Source organism: Oryzias melastigma, linkage group LG24, assembly GCF_002922805.2.
Source record: "Oryzias melastigma strain HK-1 linkage group LG24, ASM292280v2, whole genome shotgun sequence".
In the NCBI taxonomy this organism is placed as follows: Eukaryota; Metazoa; Chordata; class Actinopteri; order Beloniformes; family Adrianichthyidae; genus Oryzias; species Oryzias melastigma.
The window spans coordinates 10,703,790-10,718,596 of record NC_050535.1 but is presented as its reverse complement, the minus strand read 5'-3'; the positions used below and the strand labels follow the sequence as shown (position 1 = coordinate 10,718,596).

General features: G+C 38.7%; 1 protein-coding gene across 2 annotated transcripts in view; it reads right to left on the bottom strand.

The window, feature by feature from the left end:
* tab2 (TGF-beta activated kinase 1 (MAP3K7) binding protein 2) overlaps positions 1–3,917 on the bottom strand; it is a 31,324-nt gene extending 27,407 nt beyond the window's left edge. For both annotated transcript variants that reach the window (XM_024291511.2, XM_024291513.2), the window contains exon 1: positions 3,243–3,917. The gene's annotated coding sequence lies outside the window, so the exon portion shown is untranslated. The remainder of the gene's footprint in view (positions 1–3,242) is intronic.
* Between the last annotated feature and the right edge of the window lie 10,890 nt (positions 3,918–14,807).

Genomic DNA, 14,807 nt, shown 5'->3' with positions numbered 1-14,807 from the left:
GTCCCGTGAATACCCTCTATTATCTGTTAGCACTTAAAAGGGGTTCAGTCACATCAGAAAAGACACAAAGAATCCCTCTGCCTCCAGTATTAAGTAGATATGTAACATAAGCCTGAGAACAGTATCGCTGTCCGCCATTATGTTTTGAGGAGTTTAACGGTTACACCCAATTTGGTTCCGCAACGGGGAATGAACTGGTACCCAAAGGCCACCTGGGGGGTTGAGAGAAGTAACAATTGGGGAAAATAGACGGAACAAAAACAGACCTTCATTGTGCCTTCATTGCAAAACAGCTGTATAAAAAAAGAACAAAAGAAAGAACAACTTGAACAAGAAGTGGTTACCTACACACTGTAAAGCTGCAGCCTGAACCCACATTCTACAGTTTGACTGCATAGAGACCAACCAATTCAACACAACGTGCAGACACAGGTAGTTTCTAAATCATAGAGGACCTGAGCAAATGTCACCAAATCTCAAAAGATGTATGGAAGCAGAAACCGATACAGATCAGATGTATCCTGAAACCGCTGCTGCACAAAAGAACAAGATGTCCTTTAATAGAGGTATAATCCATCATTTTGCACCAAATCTTTGACATTTCAGGTATCGCTCTCCTAACGTCAAGCTAAAATAACTACAGCGGCAAACAAAAGCTTTTATTGTCGTTCAATTAGGAAGGAAAGAAGAGTAACACTTTTACAACCTCTGCCAAAATGTGCGCAACAATGTTTAGAAACTTCAATGTGACCACTTTACCCAAGAGTCTTCTTCTAAGATTCCGATTTTGAAGCATCTGCTCTGCACTTCAAAACCAAGCGAGTTTGAGATTATGAAAAGAAGCTTCAATCCCATAATTTAGCTTGGTTTAAGGGGTGGCTCCCCTTCACAACAGGAGGCACAATCTAATTTTTTTCAGCCATGTCCACAAATTATGAACACTTGTCAAGCTGCCAACACCAGTTATCAAAACAAAACTCTTGACTCGTTTCTGTCACGAAAATAGTTGAAATCAAAAGAAAGTGAAACATTTCCCCTCTCAGTAACCATACCTGCATTTCTTGAATATTAGAAAAGTGGGTATGGAGCAAGGAAGTGCAAAGCAGCTTCTTAGTGGTTGCTCTTAGCAACCACTCTTGTTCAAGCATGTTTAGCTAAATAATTAACATAAAGTGGAGTAAGCTTAGCAGTCTTCTGCTGTGCATAACTTATACCACAAAAGACAAGAGTTCTACTGTAGAAGCATGCTCATTTTAATGGCAACTACAAAAAACAAATGTGTTAGCCACGGCAACTCAGTGACCTTGGGCTCTTGTTGGCAGAACGACATGTAGAAAGTTAAACCCAAAATGAGAAGATACAAAATTAGAAGATAAAAAAAATGGATTGCCTCGGTGTAAATTCCTTCTGTTATTAGCTATGCTAATTTAAAAGTCTAACACTAGCTATAATGTCAAGAACATAATCAGTACTATGTGCTTGTTGGATCATTTGCACACATATAAAAATAGAAGTATTTTAAATGATTTATTTCCAGTCGTTTAGAGTTTGGTATAAATGAAACGCAGCAGACACTTGGATTGTCACCAAATTTCCTCATTAATCTCTACTTAGTGTAATATATTTGCACTTTACTGTCAATTCCAAATTCCAGTCACTGCGAAAAACAAATAGTGCAATGATGCTAACTAGATTAGCGAATGGAAACCACAATGCATTGCGTTTGAAACGAACCTTTAGAAAAAATAAATTATGCACATTTTCATCACAATAACAATGGATTTGTATACAGTATTTGTAAAATTTTCATATCCTTTAGGGTTTTAATTTGGCACACGTGTCCTAATACCCAGCATACTAGGTAGTCCCACACTATATAGTATTTTAGGGAGTAGTGAGGTAATTCAGATATAGCCCTAGCCATTTACACTTCATTGTAATCTGTAACCACTTGGGTTGTATTGGTCGCACAAGCCATTGGAAAGGCCCCAATCACTGCGAAATGTGACACAAGCTGATGACATCGTCCAGGATTACAATCTTATACCCATAGTACACTTGTGGGCATATCGCGCCATTTAATCGATACTTATTTTGAGCTATTAAAATCTGTGATGGAGCAATCCAGAAAATTTGTTTTGTGAGAGAAACAGGTCTCTCGAGTGTCCCAGTATGGGTAAAAAGAGGTCCTACTCTATGGAGATCATCAAACCTGTCAAATGACATGCAAAAGTACCTCGAGTCCACCTGGTCAACAAAAAATAGGCATATCTTGAACTAGAGAAAGGAGTTCACCGCTGTATCCTTTAGTGGACGAACATACAAATCCCTCCTCTGCCTCATCGTGAACCTACATGTTCGCCAACACAGCAGGTGTATAAGCAAGATGTCGGCCATATTGAAAATACCAAACCACGGAAATGCTGGAGACAATTTTGAAAAGTAGAAAGCTTAACATCGGTGGGAACTAGACCACACTATTGGCTAAGCGATGCAATAACATTGATGCCATAGCCAATATAAGCAGGCCAAAAAAAGTTAAGAAAACTACGTCACCAGTTGGTGGGCGTGGTCAAATGAAAATATTCACGTGCCAAATTTCCCTGAAAGAACCATTCCAGCCATTCCATTGGAAACATTTATCTAGGTAGAAACGTGGAATGAGATTATAAATATTTATTTATTCTTTTTTTAGGGGGGAAATTACTTGGAAAAAAATAGTAAAAAGCTTTAAAGACAGGAAATGTTGGTTAACATAAATGTTAAGTTGTGTTGACACTAGTGATTATGTGGATTATCTACCACAATACTTTTTGAATATTTCGCAATATATGTATATAAACGTAATAAAACAATCATAGATTTAAGTATTGAATACATAGTTTTATTTAAAAGACTTAAACTGGGTTATTTTACCAGGGGGTTCAGTGAAAATATTGGCCTGGCTAACAGCACCCCGGTAGTCCGTCACCGCCTCACTTTGCGGTAACTGGCGGTGTAAAACTGTACGCAGAGTCCGCTAAATCGCCCCCCAGATGGAGACGGCCCCGGACACTTCAGCTTAGCCGACGGAGCTAGCTGTCTGCTGGAGAGAAAAACTTTTTCCACATCTGAAAACTTTTCCCCACATTTTTTCCAAACACAACGGAACCGCAGCTCAGCCGCTGCTTTCATCCCCCGCCTTCATTTAAAACTCTCCCCGAAAGTCTGCTTAAATGTTTTATTTTTTTTAAACTCCCTACCTTCCAGTTTCCGCCACCGCCGCTGCTGTCCGGGCCGCCTTCAACACCCGACACCGCCACCCGAGCTCCGGAGGGCCGCGGAGCCGAGGAAGGGAAGCCAGAGGGGGTCCAGCTGCTAGCAATGAGAAGAACCGCACTGAGGGCCCGGGGCCTTGGTGTCCTCGAACGGCTACGGGGACAGCGAAGGCCAGTCTCGGCCTCCGGTGCGTGACAGGACTCGGGACCAGCTCGGTGACAGCTCCTGGGTTCGGCCCCCTCCCCTCAATCCGCCCCGAACTTTTCTCTTTTTCCTCAGACACGAACCAAAATACAGCTCAGAATATGGCGGCTGCTCGGGCGCGCTGATCTCGCGAGAACTGGATGTGTTCTCTGTGCCCCCCCCCAACCATTGCTATTTTTAAACTCAAATAAAACAAGATTTTAAAAAAAAAAAAGAAAACATACTGACTTTTTATCTTTTTTTATTTGACAGTGTTCAAATGTGACGTTTAAGTAATAGATATCTACATTTATTTTATGTATATTGTTTCCTATTTTCGCTTTTAACTTTTTTTTATCTAAATTTTTACCTTTATTTTTTGAAAATATTCTTTTCATTTTCCACTTTAGTTATGTTATAACCCACCTGTACTTGGCACTGATCTGTCAGCCACTGTTAACACCCGATTTCTCCTCTTAGGGATCAATAAAGTTTTATCTTATCACAGCATTGTGAATTAGAACCATCATAAAACTGTAAAACTGCAGAAGCTGTGTGTTTATGGATGCTTGGAAAATCTTTACACAAAGCAAACAGGTTGTCAGGGTTTAAATTTTGCATGAATGAACAGATGAATTTATTGATAGTAAATAATAGTCACATCACTGTCATATTTTACTTGTATCTGTTATAATTTTCACATCTGGTGTTTCTCACGCTGCTCAGGCATATTGTTTTTAGTGCTGTGAATATGAATTCTATTCTGTCAAAAGAGGTTTTGTAGTGGTTGTGAAGTAAGGCTTTACTGCAGTGAAAAAAGGTTAACTTCAAACAAAGAGTAAACAAGTAAACACTACATATTTTTCAGAAGAAAAAGAATGGAAGATTCTTTTGTGTATAAAATGAAGCCATGATAGAAACAGCACAGGAAGACATGGGGGTCCCCCTGTGACTACATAGCTAGGCGGTAGAGTGAAGGGTCTTACCATAGGGCCCAAACTGGAATAAGCTCATCACGCCCCTAGGAAAAAAAAGTGTCCCATGCGCCAGTTTAGCATGGAGCCAACTGAGGCATCAAGCCACTGAAGATAGACGGAGATGAGGTTTTAAAAAAGTCAGGGGTAACTAAATCCCAGCCTTGAGGGACACCATCCTGATCCTTTCCAAACAATCCTGTCATTTCACCTTGTTCATGGGGGCACACACCTGATTCAGGTAATCAGCAACACGTAGACAAGCAAGAGTGCAGCCTTGGATTTGGTCACACCTGTGTTAAGTCCATTTGAAGCCAGCTTTTCAGCTTGGTCAACAAACTTTCTAAGAATAAATAATTCTGGGAAAAAAAATTTCTAACAGTTGTTGCCACATGTAGATAAATAATTAAATAATTTCGATTATAATTTCCAGAAACAATTTGATTCTTTCAATCCTCTAAATTCAATTCAATTTTGAGTTTACACAGCTTAAACATTTAGACGCATTTGCTTAAAACTACATTCATAATCTACTATATGATTTGAATATATTTATATTAATCTGATACAGTTCACAAACTATAAAATGTATTAGTGAAATGATGAGATTATTAATAGCATATAGTGTTACATTATTTCTCAAAAGAAGAAGTTCTAACAAAAATGTTCAGATCATTAACATTGTAAACATTGTTCTGCTTCAGTTTGGCCTCCAGGTGGCGATCATGCTATGGCATTACACCTTATTCCAGAAGAAGAAGAAAGTATGAGCAAAAAATTGATGTTTTAGACCACAAACAGCTACTTAAAAAATATTTCCTTAAAAGAATTAGAAAAATTCATGCTTTTGAGTTTATAAAGATGTTAATTTAGTCAGAAATATATGTTTAGCTCGACCGAGTGTTAGCATTAGCTGTCCTATGGGAAATTCCATGAAACGTTGGCATTAAGCTAGTGGACTTTAGCTTTATGTGCGAAATCGATCTATATTTTATGACTCTATTATTGATCTGTTGAGCTTAAATCAAATCAGTTAATGGATTTTAACCAACCCAGCTCTACTAAATAAATAGTTGCAACCACCCTATATGTACATGTGTTTTTGATGTAAGAAGTGTAGTTGCACCCTTTTTTGGGGGAGTAAATAACAAATTGTCCCGTTCTTAAACCACCCTCCAGTGGTCACATGAGGAACTGCAACACTTGGTATTTCGGGGTTGGATTTGGCAATGAAATTTGGAGGCTTTGATGTCACATATCAATCAAAAGACAGTGTGGTTCTATTATTCATAAAGTCCTTCTCACCCTTTGGCGCTTTACAGCAAAAATATGTAACCACAAAAGTAAAACAGTCTTAAGTTGTGATAAAACTAAAGTAAGTTTATTTTTATTAAGTTGGAGCATTATTTTGCAACTTTGTACAACAAGACACCTAGTGGATTCTTGGTGAACTGACTTGGCTCCAAATTATTTGTTTTTAAATCAGACTCAAACAGGAAGTCAAAACACTATACCATTGTTATATCTGGTAATTATTTTATATATATATATATATATATATATATATAATTACAACCTATATATTATAAAAGTAGCACAATTTGTGTTTTTGGCCAGAAAAATTCTGTCAAATTTGACCTTCTTCCACTTTAGCGTTACTGTAAGAGCAATTCTATCTTAAAGTGACCTTGAAAACCCTGTGGGAAGAACTGCTTTAGCCCCTAAAGCTGCCTGTTCAATTTGAGATAATCTGGAAAATCCTTTCCTTGAAGATCAAATTCCTCCCTGCACTTACAGGAAAGCTCCTTTCTCCGAGTGAAGAATGCGTCGAATAAGAATGAAAACGCAGTAACAGAGCTCACACTCTTCAGTCTGTGGAGACAAATAGCCGCCTTATGAGTGAAATTACCAGTTATATGGACTTCAATCCCTGCTGAGATTACAAGCCTCATTTATGATAAGTGTGTTTTATCCACTGACACCTTCATCCATCACCGGGCAGGAGAGGAAAGAGCAGCACTGACGGTCTGACCGCTGCAGCTCTTTATCAGACAGATCAGAGCTTTGTGTGGTGAACAGGATCTGCAGGCGAGTGGAGACAAACACACGAGCTTCCTCGCTGCAGGACTGTAAACACACTTCATTGAGCCTCTTCATCACAGGAAGGCTGCCAGGCAGCACAGCCTGTGCAGTGTGAGGTTTCCTTCATTTCCTCATTGAGATTAATTTGAAACCCCAGAATTTAAACAAATCATTTCGCTGCTGTTTGACTTCTGCAACTTGGGCGTTCTCTGACATCTGCATAGAAGATTAACGCACAGTTTAACATATATGAGAACTGTGGTTTCTAAACGCTTGCAACAAATAAAATCGTCCACTTCCTGGGAAAACCAATTTAAATGTAGAAAAATAAGATTCAAGTCTTGCAAATTTATTTTTTTTCATAATTGACCATAATATAAGCAATTAATGCACTTTGAAGGGTCCATTATCAGAAATAAATGGAAAACCGGTTCACGCCTCTGTGTCATCCATTCAGTTCTGATAATGAACACCTTTCTGGGCATTATCAGTCACATGAACAAGTCAAAATGTAAGACTATATTTATACATAATCTGTCAAAAATCATAATACTGATAACTTTTATCTTCTTTTTATTAATCCTATCGTATTGTGACGCTAGGAATCTCAAAAATACAAGATTCTTAAAGTAGTTATGGTTTTTAAAACTGTAGAAGAGATTTTAAAGTTTTGTATTTTTCAAATGTTCTCATGGTAATTTTTTTTGTCTATGGAAGACATAATATATTGTAATCATGTAAAATTAAGTATTTCTTCATTTAAATTGTGATAGATGAAAAAGCTAAATGGGCGGGGCCAAAGTCTCCGTGCTCCACCCCATTCCAATTCATCCACTTGCAGACAGATCAGAGCTGCCGTCATCCGGCTGGATAGTTCAGATATTCCTCGCTATTTTTGTTGCGCCGCTAATGTTAGCTTAGGGATGTAAGCTAGTGTATACTAAAGAATGATGGGACATCAGTGCAGGCTTACTAGTCCACAACTCCGAAGCGAATTTCTGAATAACTCCGGCCGCTCTGCAGAAACTATGTCCATTGGATGAGCACTTTGAAAATAAGAACTTTTATTTTTTGAAGTGAACAATTCCCTTTTTTTGGAGATGTTTAAATGCACCACACATGAACAGTAGAAAGTATTCAACCATGTCAGAGATGTTTGCCATCATTCTTTCACTTTTTTCGAAACCATCATCTGATGTGTTGCTGTGAGGGCCTTAAACAGACAAACTCAAAAGGTTCTTCACTAAGAAGGATGGAAACTGTCTCATGTGTCAGCGATGACTCACACAGGTGACCTCTGACCTTCAGTTTGCCGCTCAGAGGGCAGAAATCCCCTTCTTTTTAGTGAGATGTAACCCACCCCCAGCAAAGAGGCTCCGCCTCTGAGTGACAGTCTGGAGGAATGCAGAGAGCTCCATGACTGAGCAGTGAATCAGCGAAGAGGTAGAATACAGCGATGGACTGACAGGGAGAGAGCAGCTGCAGCTTTGGGGTCCTCCTGCTGCAGCCTCTCTCTGATGGAGCAGCATGACAGAGAGACGCTCAGGCGGACTCCGGAGCAGGGAGGCCACCCACAGTTCTGGCAGGAAACGGGCCCGTTTTCTCACGGCCCAAAGACGGCTCTTCATGGGTCAGCAGTTCAGCGTCTGCTCTGCAGCGGGTCCTGTCATTACCCCCCGACCCACACAGGCTTCTGTGCTTTCACTGGGATGTAGAGGAGGCTTTGGCAAAGTCAATGGACGCGAGGAAGCAGACAGAGTTCACCAACGAGGTGTTTGGTTAAAGGAGGAGCTGCAGGTTTTTGCCAAAACATCAACAAACTGGACTTTTTCGAATGTGAATTAAATCTGTGTGGAATGTTAGAGTTTTTTGTGGACCAGGAACTGTTTTTCTGTCTCATTTTCTTAAATTGTGAGCAGAAAATTGGCAAAAACGGGAAAACAAAAATGGTGACTGAAACTGTCACCAGAACCTGACCAGAGCACTTTACTCACCTTCTCATCCAAAATCTGCTTTGTTCGGGAATTTTTAGGATTAATAATTCTCCAAAAACCTTTTAGAAATTAGATTTTTTTTCGTGTAGTTAGCCACAGATTTGATCACAGTCCCCCTGTGGTTGGTAACGGTACTGCTTCATTTTAGGATCTCTAAGACAAAAGATTTGAACGCAGAACCTTTGTGTGTTCTGTTGGTCACTTCTATAGCCAACAATAAAAAATGAACTTTAGATCATATTTTGGATTATTTATAAGAAATCAGATGGTCGTTGTCTTATTTGTCTTTCAAGCAGATCTTCCTCTTCCTTGTGACCTCTGCATCCTCTTTGCTCACAAAACCATCCTTATGTCCTTCCTCCATCCATCAACCTTCTCTTTGGTCTTCCTGAAATCTAGTAGGAAATCAACATAATTAATGTTAGATGATTCTTGGTGTTTCTAAAACAAAACACTAATATTTTTACACACGACAGAGTGAGTGAGGTGATGTTCCCCACTTTTGTCTTAGGTCCAACCCGACCGGAGATTCTAACCCATGACCTCTCATGGTGGACGCTCCTCCACCAGCCCACTGATAGCATAGATTATGTGTCACACCTCAAGACCACTTTAGTTATGAGTTTGAGATTTTGAATTAGTGCTTTTTCATAAAGAAGGTTTTGGTTTTAAATTAGCGTTTTTTTGTTGTGTGCTACAATCCAATAGTACTTTAATTATCCTGAGGGAAGTGTGTTTTTGGTTGTGATTTAGTCATTTTTGGTTGTGATTTAGTGCTTCTTGGTTGTGATTTACCGTATTTTCCGGACTATAAGTCGCACCGGAGTATAAGTCGCAGTAGCCAAAAAATGCATAATGAAGAAGAAAAATACATATATAAGTCGCACTTTTAAGAGAATAGTCCAACATTTATGAACAAATTCAACAAGCCCGACGTAATGTTACATTTGACATCAAATGCGATTCATGTGTCAAATTCGAGTCCGCTGAATCTTTTGATGTGCGTCTAATTTAATGTGTAATGCTTGTCCAAAAATGTGTTCATAAACTAGACACTCCCATTGGAGAAGCTGTCTGAAGTTTTTAGCCTCATCGCTACATGATGGAGGCTTTGGCTGTTTATCTCGTTTAAAATACACAGAAGATACGGATGATGTTGAGAGGTTAAGTTATTTATTTTAAAGAACTCCACAAAAGCATCTATAATCATCTCTCCATTCTGGGTTTGGGACAGCAGTTTTTTGTCTTTTTCTTACGGCGATCGTTCCCTTCTAGCCTGCAGGAGCTGCATCTAAATGACAGTTTTTAGCTGCTCTTCTGTCTGTTTATACCCCAGTTTGATGGCTTGTTGTGGTTTAGTCATTTTTGGTTGATATTTAGTGTGTCTTGGTTGTGATTTAGACCTTTTTAATTGTGATTTAGACCTTTTTGGTTGTGATTTAGACCTTTTTGGTTGTGATTTAGTGCTTCTTGGTTGTGATTTAGTCATTTTTGATTGTGATTTAGTGCTTCTTGGTTGTGATTTAGTCATTTTTGATTGTGATTTAGTGCTTTTTGGTTGTGATTTAGACTTTTTTGGTTGTGATTTAGTCATTTTTGGTTGTGATTTAGTGCTTTTTGGTTGTGATTTAGTCATTTTTGGTTGATATTTAGTGTTTCTTGGTGGTAATTTAGTCATTTTTGGATGATATTTAGTGTTTCTTGGTGGTAATTTAGTCATTTTTGGTTGATATTTAGTGCTTCTTGGTTGTGATTTAGTGCTTTTTGGTTGTGATTTAGTCATTTTTGGTTGATATTTAGTGCTTCTTGGTTGTGATTTAGACCTTTTTAATTGTGATTTAGACCTTTTTAGTTGTGATTTAGACCTTTTTAGTTGTGATTTAGTCATTTTTAATTGTGATTTAGACCTTTTTAGTTGTGATTTAGTGCTTCTTGTTTGTGATTTAGTCATTTTTGGTTGTGATTCAGTCATTTTTGGTTGTGATTCAGTCATTTTTGGTTGTGATGTAGTGCTTCTTGGTTGTGATTTAGTGCTTTTTGGTTGTGATTTAGACTTTTTTGCTTGTGATTTAGTCATTTTTGGTTGATATTTAGTGCTTCTTGTTTGTGATTTAGTCATTTTTGGTTGTGATTCAGTCATTTTTGGTTGTGATGTAGTGCTTCTTGGTTGTGATTTAGTGCTTTTTGGTTGTGATTTAGACTTTTTTGGTTGTGATTTAGTCATTTTTGGTTGATATTTAGTGCTTCTTGGTTGTGATTTAGTGCTTTTTGGTTGTGATTTAGTGCTTTTTGGTTGTGGTTTAGTGCTTTTTAGTTGTGATTTAGTCATTTTTAGTTGTGATTTAGTCATTTTTGGTTGATATTTAGTGCTTCTTGGTGGTGATTTAGTCCTTTTTGGTTGTGATTTAGCGCTTCTTAGTTGTGATTTAGTCCTTTTTAGTTGTGATTTAGTCATTTTTGGTTGTGATTTAGTCATTTTTGGTTGTGATTTAGTGCTTTTTGGTTGTGATTTAGTCATCTTTGGTTGTGGTTTAGACCTTTTTGGTTGTGATTTAGTCATTTTTGGTTGTGGTTTAGACCTTTTTGGTTGTGATTTAGTCATTTTTGGACGTCATTTAGTGTTTTTTAGTTGGTATTTAGTCATTTTTGGATGGGGTATAGTCATTTTGGTTGTGATTTAGTGCTTTTTTGATATGATTTAGTGCATTTTGGTCATCATTTAGGGCATTCTGGATTTGATTTGGCCATTTTTTTTGATGTGATGTTGTGGCATTGGTTTTGATTTAGTACTTTTCATTGTAATTTAGTGCATTTTGGTTGTGATATAGTCCTTTTTGGTTGTGGTTTAGTGCTTTTTGGATATCATTTAGTCCATTTTGGTCATCATTTAGGGCTTTTTGGATTTTTTTTTTTAGCTTTTTGGTTGTAATTTAGTGTTTTTAACTTGTGAGTTTAACTTGTGAGTTGGTGCTTCTCTCTTGTGTTTTAAGAATAAATTGAATCGTAGCTTCCTTTTCTATCACTAAACCCTTCAAGTTAAAACCAATCTCAGAGGAACAACCATCCATCCATCCCGCTATATCCCTTACGGGGTCACAGCGGTAAAGCCTGTGACGACTACAATTAGGCAAAGGCACAGTACACCACAGACCGGTCACCAGTCTGTCACAGGGAACACAATCCTTCCCACACACACTCACCTAGGACACTTTTAGAGTAATCAATTCACCTGTGTAGCTTGTTTTTGGCCTGTGAGAGGAAGCTGGGGTGTCCGCAGAAAACCCATACATGTACGGGGGAACATGCTAACTCCACACAGAAAGGTCCCGGTGGGGAATCGAAATTATTGCTTTCTTGCTGTTAGGCAAGAAGGCAATGGATGTTTTTCAATTATTAGGGTGTTACTTGAAGCAGACATCAGTCTGAGCATGCTCAGGTTGTAGCTGCTCAGAAAGTGGAATTTTCCTGAAGTAAGGAAGACATGGATTTCTATGCAGCCTAACTTTCTTTAATTGTTCTTACATGTTTTGACTGTAACAAAAGTGTCCATATTTGTGTAATCTGTGGACATTGGCTGTTGTTAACTGATTGTTGTTAACAGACTGTAGAATAACACCTTCAAAGTATGTTAACTGTACATTTTTGTTTTGAATGCAACAACTCTGTGTCAGTCTGAGTTTGTTGCTTTTAGTTTAAATCATACGTTTGAGTCATTCAAAGGTCAGAGTTAAAATGTTAAGTGGTTTGAACAGACTTCAATAAATTCATAGAAAAATCTTGTAAACTGCAAACCGAGTACACATTGAGTCGGTCACACTCCTTAAAGCTGTCAGACGCTGCAGGAAACTGGAAGCTTTTTATTAGATCATAGATGAGTAAGTGAGGAGGAGCCAGCGTATAAATCAGTTTGAACTCACGGGCAAGACTTTGACCAGAGCATTAAAATGTTCAAAACAAGAGAGACGAGAAACTCCCGGCAAGGGCCGGTTCTGATCTGGGCAGAGAATTCATGACCAAATGAAATGTCACGGTCTGCAGAGCAGTTCTGAAAGCAGACCGGGGAAGGGGCGAGGGGTCGGAGCAGCTCCAGACTCCCATCTTCTATCCTGGAGGTCAAACTGACACTGAGTGAACGAGCCGGCGCCATTTGAGGTTGGGAACACAAGGACGCGTGAATCAGCCATTCATGGTGACCAGTCGCTGTGCGAGAAGATAAAAAAAAGAATCGTCTGTTTACTTTTTGATTTAACTTTGATGGTACACTCTGAAATTGTAAAGTCCATGTACTGACATGTATTAATTTACTTCCCAATAATGTATGATTGACGATCCTTGTTATCAATACACCGTGTTTCTTAAGTACTTGATACATTTTTTGCCGTACTTCATGTTGGTTTACATTTAAAGGCCATTTCCTATGTTTTCTTTATGCTTTTCTTTAAGCGCTTTATTCATATCTGGAGGTTATATGTGTCTTCAGATCAGACCTACAGAAGACTCCTTTAGCAGAGTAGGAGACTAGAGGAGGTCCAAATCTGACTTCTAGGGTTCTTATCTTGTTCAGTTCAACTCTGGAGTTTTCTGCAGTTCCATAAAGAGGGCGGCATCAGCGCTGCAGGCTCATCCATCGAGTCTCAGCTTGTCGGCGCTGCTTAAACTCCTGCTGATATTGTAACTCGCGCCATGGAGACTTTTGGAAACAAAGTCTGGTCATCTGCTGGTCCGCAGGCGCCACGACGGGAGAGTTTGGGTTTGTCTGTAGACAGTTCTTTATCAGTGGAGACTGAACTGCATGACAGGGTCCCTCAATGGGAACTACTCAACATTCTTAGCATTATGTGCATTGTTTTTGTGTTTTGTCTGAAGCACGGAAACACTATGGGGAAGTCCAATCAAGTCTCAAGTCTTTAGTAACAAATATACATCAGGTCTCGAGTTTATGAGCAGAAGATCGAGTCATTTTAGGTCTTTGGTCACATGTTATGTCTCCAGATTTGGGTCACAAGTCGAAATTCAGTTCCTAGCCTTTGGTCTCTAGTCTATGGTCACGAGTGTACTCTAGTCTATGGTCACATGTTTGAATTCAGTCTCTAGTCTATAGTCAAAATTCAGTCTCTAGTTTATGTTTACAAGTCTAGTCTATGGTCACAAGCCTGCGGTCACAAGTCTAGTCTATGGTCACATATCTAAATTCAGTCCCTAGCCTTTGGTCTCTAGTCTATGGTCACATGTTTGAATTCAGTCTCTAGTCTATGGTCAAAATTCAGCCTATAGTCTATGTTAACAAGTCTAGTCTATGGTCACAAGTCTGTGGTCACAAGTCAAGTCTATGGTCACATATCTAAATTCAGTCTCAAGGTCTATGGTCGCAAAACTATGGTTACAAGTCCAATCTAGTCTATGATTACATGTCTAAATTCAGTCTCTAGTCTATGGCCACAAGTGTACTCTAGTTTATGGTCACAATTCGGTCACTATGGTGACAAATCTCTGGTCACAAGTCTAGTTTATGGTCACATGTCTAAATTCAGTCTCTAGTCTATAGTCACAAGTCTATGGTCACAAGTTTAGTCTGTGGTCACAAGTCTGTGGTCACAAGTCCACTTTAGTCTATTGTCCATGATTACATGTCTAAATTCAGTCTTTAGTAGTCTATGGTCATAAGCGCACTCTAGTCTATGGTCACATGTTTGAATTCAGTCTCTAGTCTATGGTCACAAGTCTAGCCTCCAGATGTGGGTCACAAGTCTAAAGTAGTCTCTAATCTGTGGTCACAAGTCAAGTCTATGGTAGCATGTATGAAATCAGTCTCTAGTCTACAGTCACAAGTTTAAGATATGTATTAAACTAGTAAACCTATAGTGTATGGGTATAAATCCAAGTCAAGTCTCATGTCTTGCATCACAAGTTCAAGTCCAAACTTAAGTCTTTTGTCACAAGTTCAAATTCAGTCCCAAGTTTTAAATCCTTTGTCACAAGTCAAGTCTAACACTGATGTTCTCAAGTGTCAAATAAATAAGTTGTCTGCCTATTGGAGGTTAAGTGTGTCTTTGGTGATTTCAGAACTCATCAGCTGCAGTTTGACACTGAAGTATCTCATTCAATTGGTTCTTATTTTTTTCTTTTGTCAATTGGTAATTCAACTTTACCTGAAGGATGACACAAGAAACCAAAGAGCCTGTCATCACCAACAAAACGCTGAAAACGACCAGGAACAAACTATAAAACAGGGTTTGATCTGTGTTCTCAAAGGACACAAACAGGAACATTACTATTCGACGCCATCTAGTGGCACACAAACATGTTCAAGAAGAAA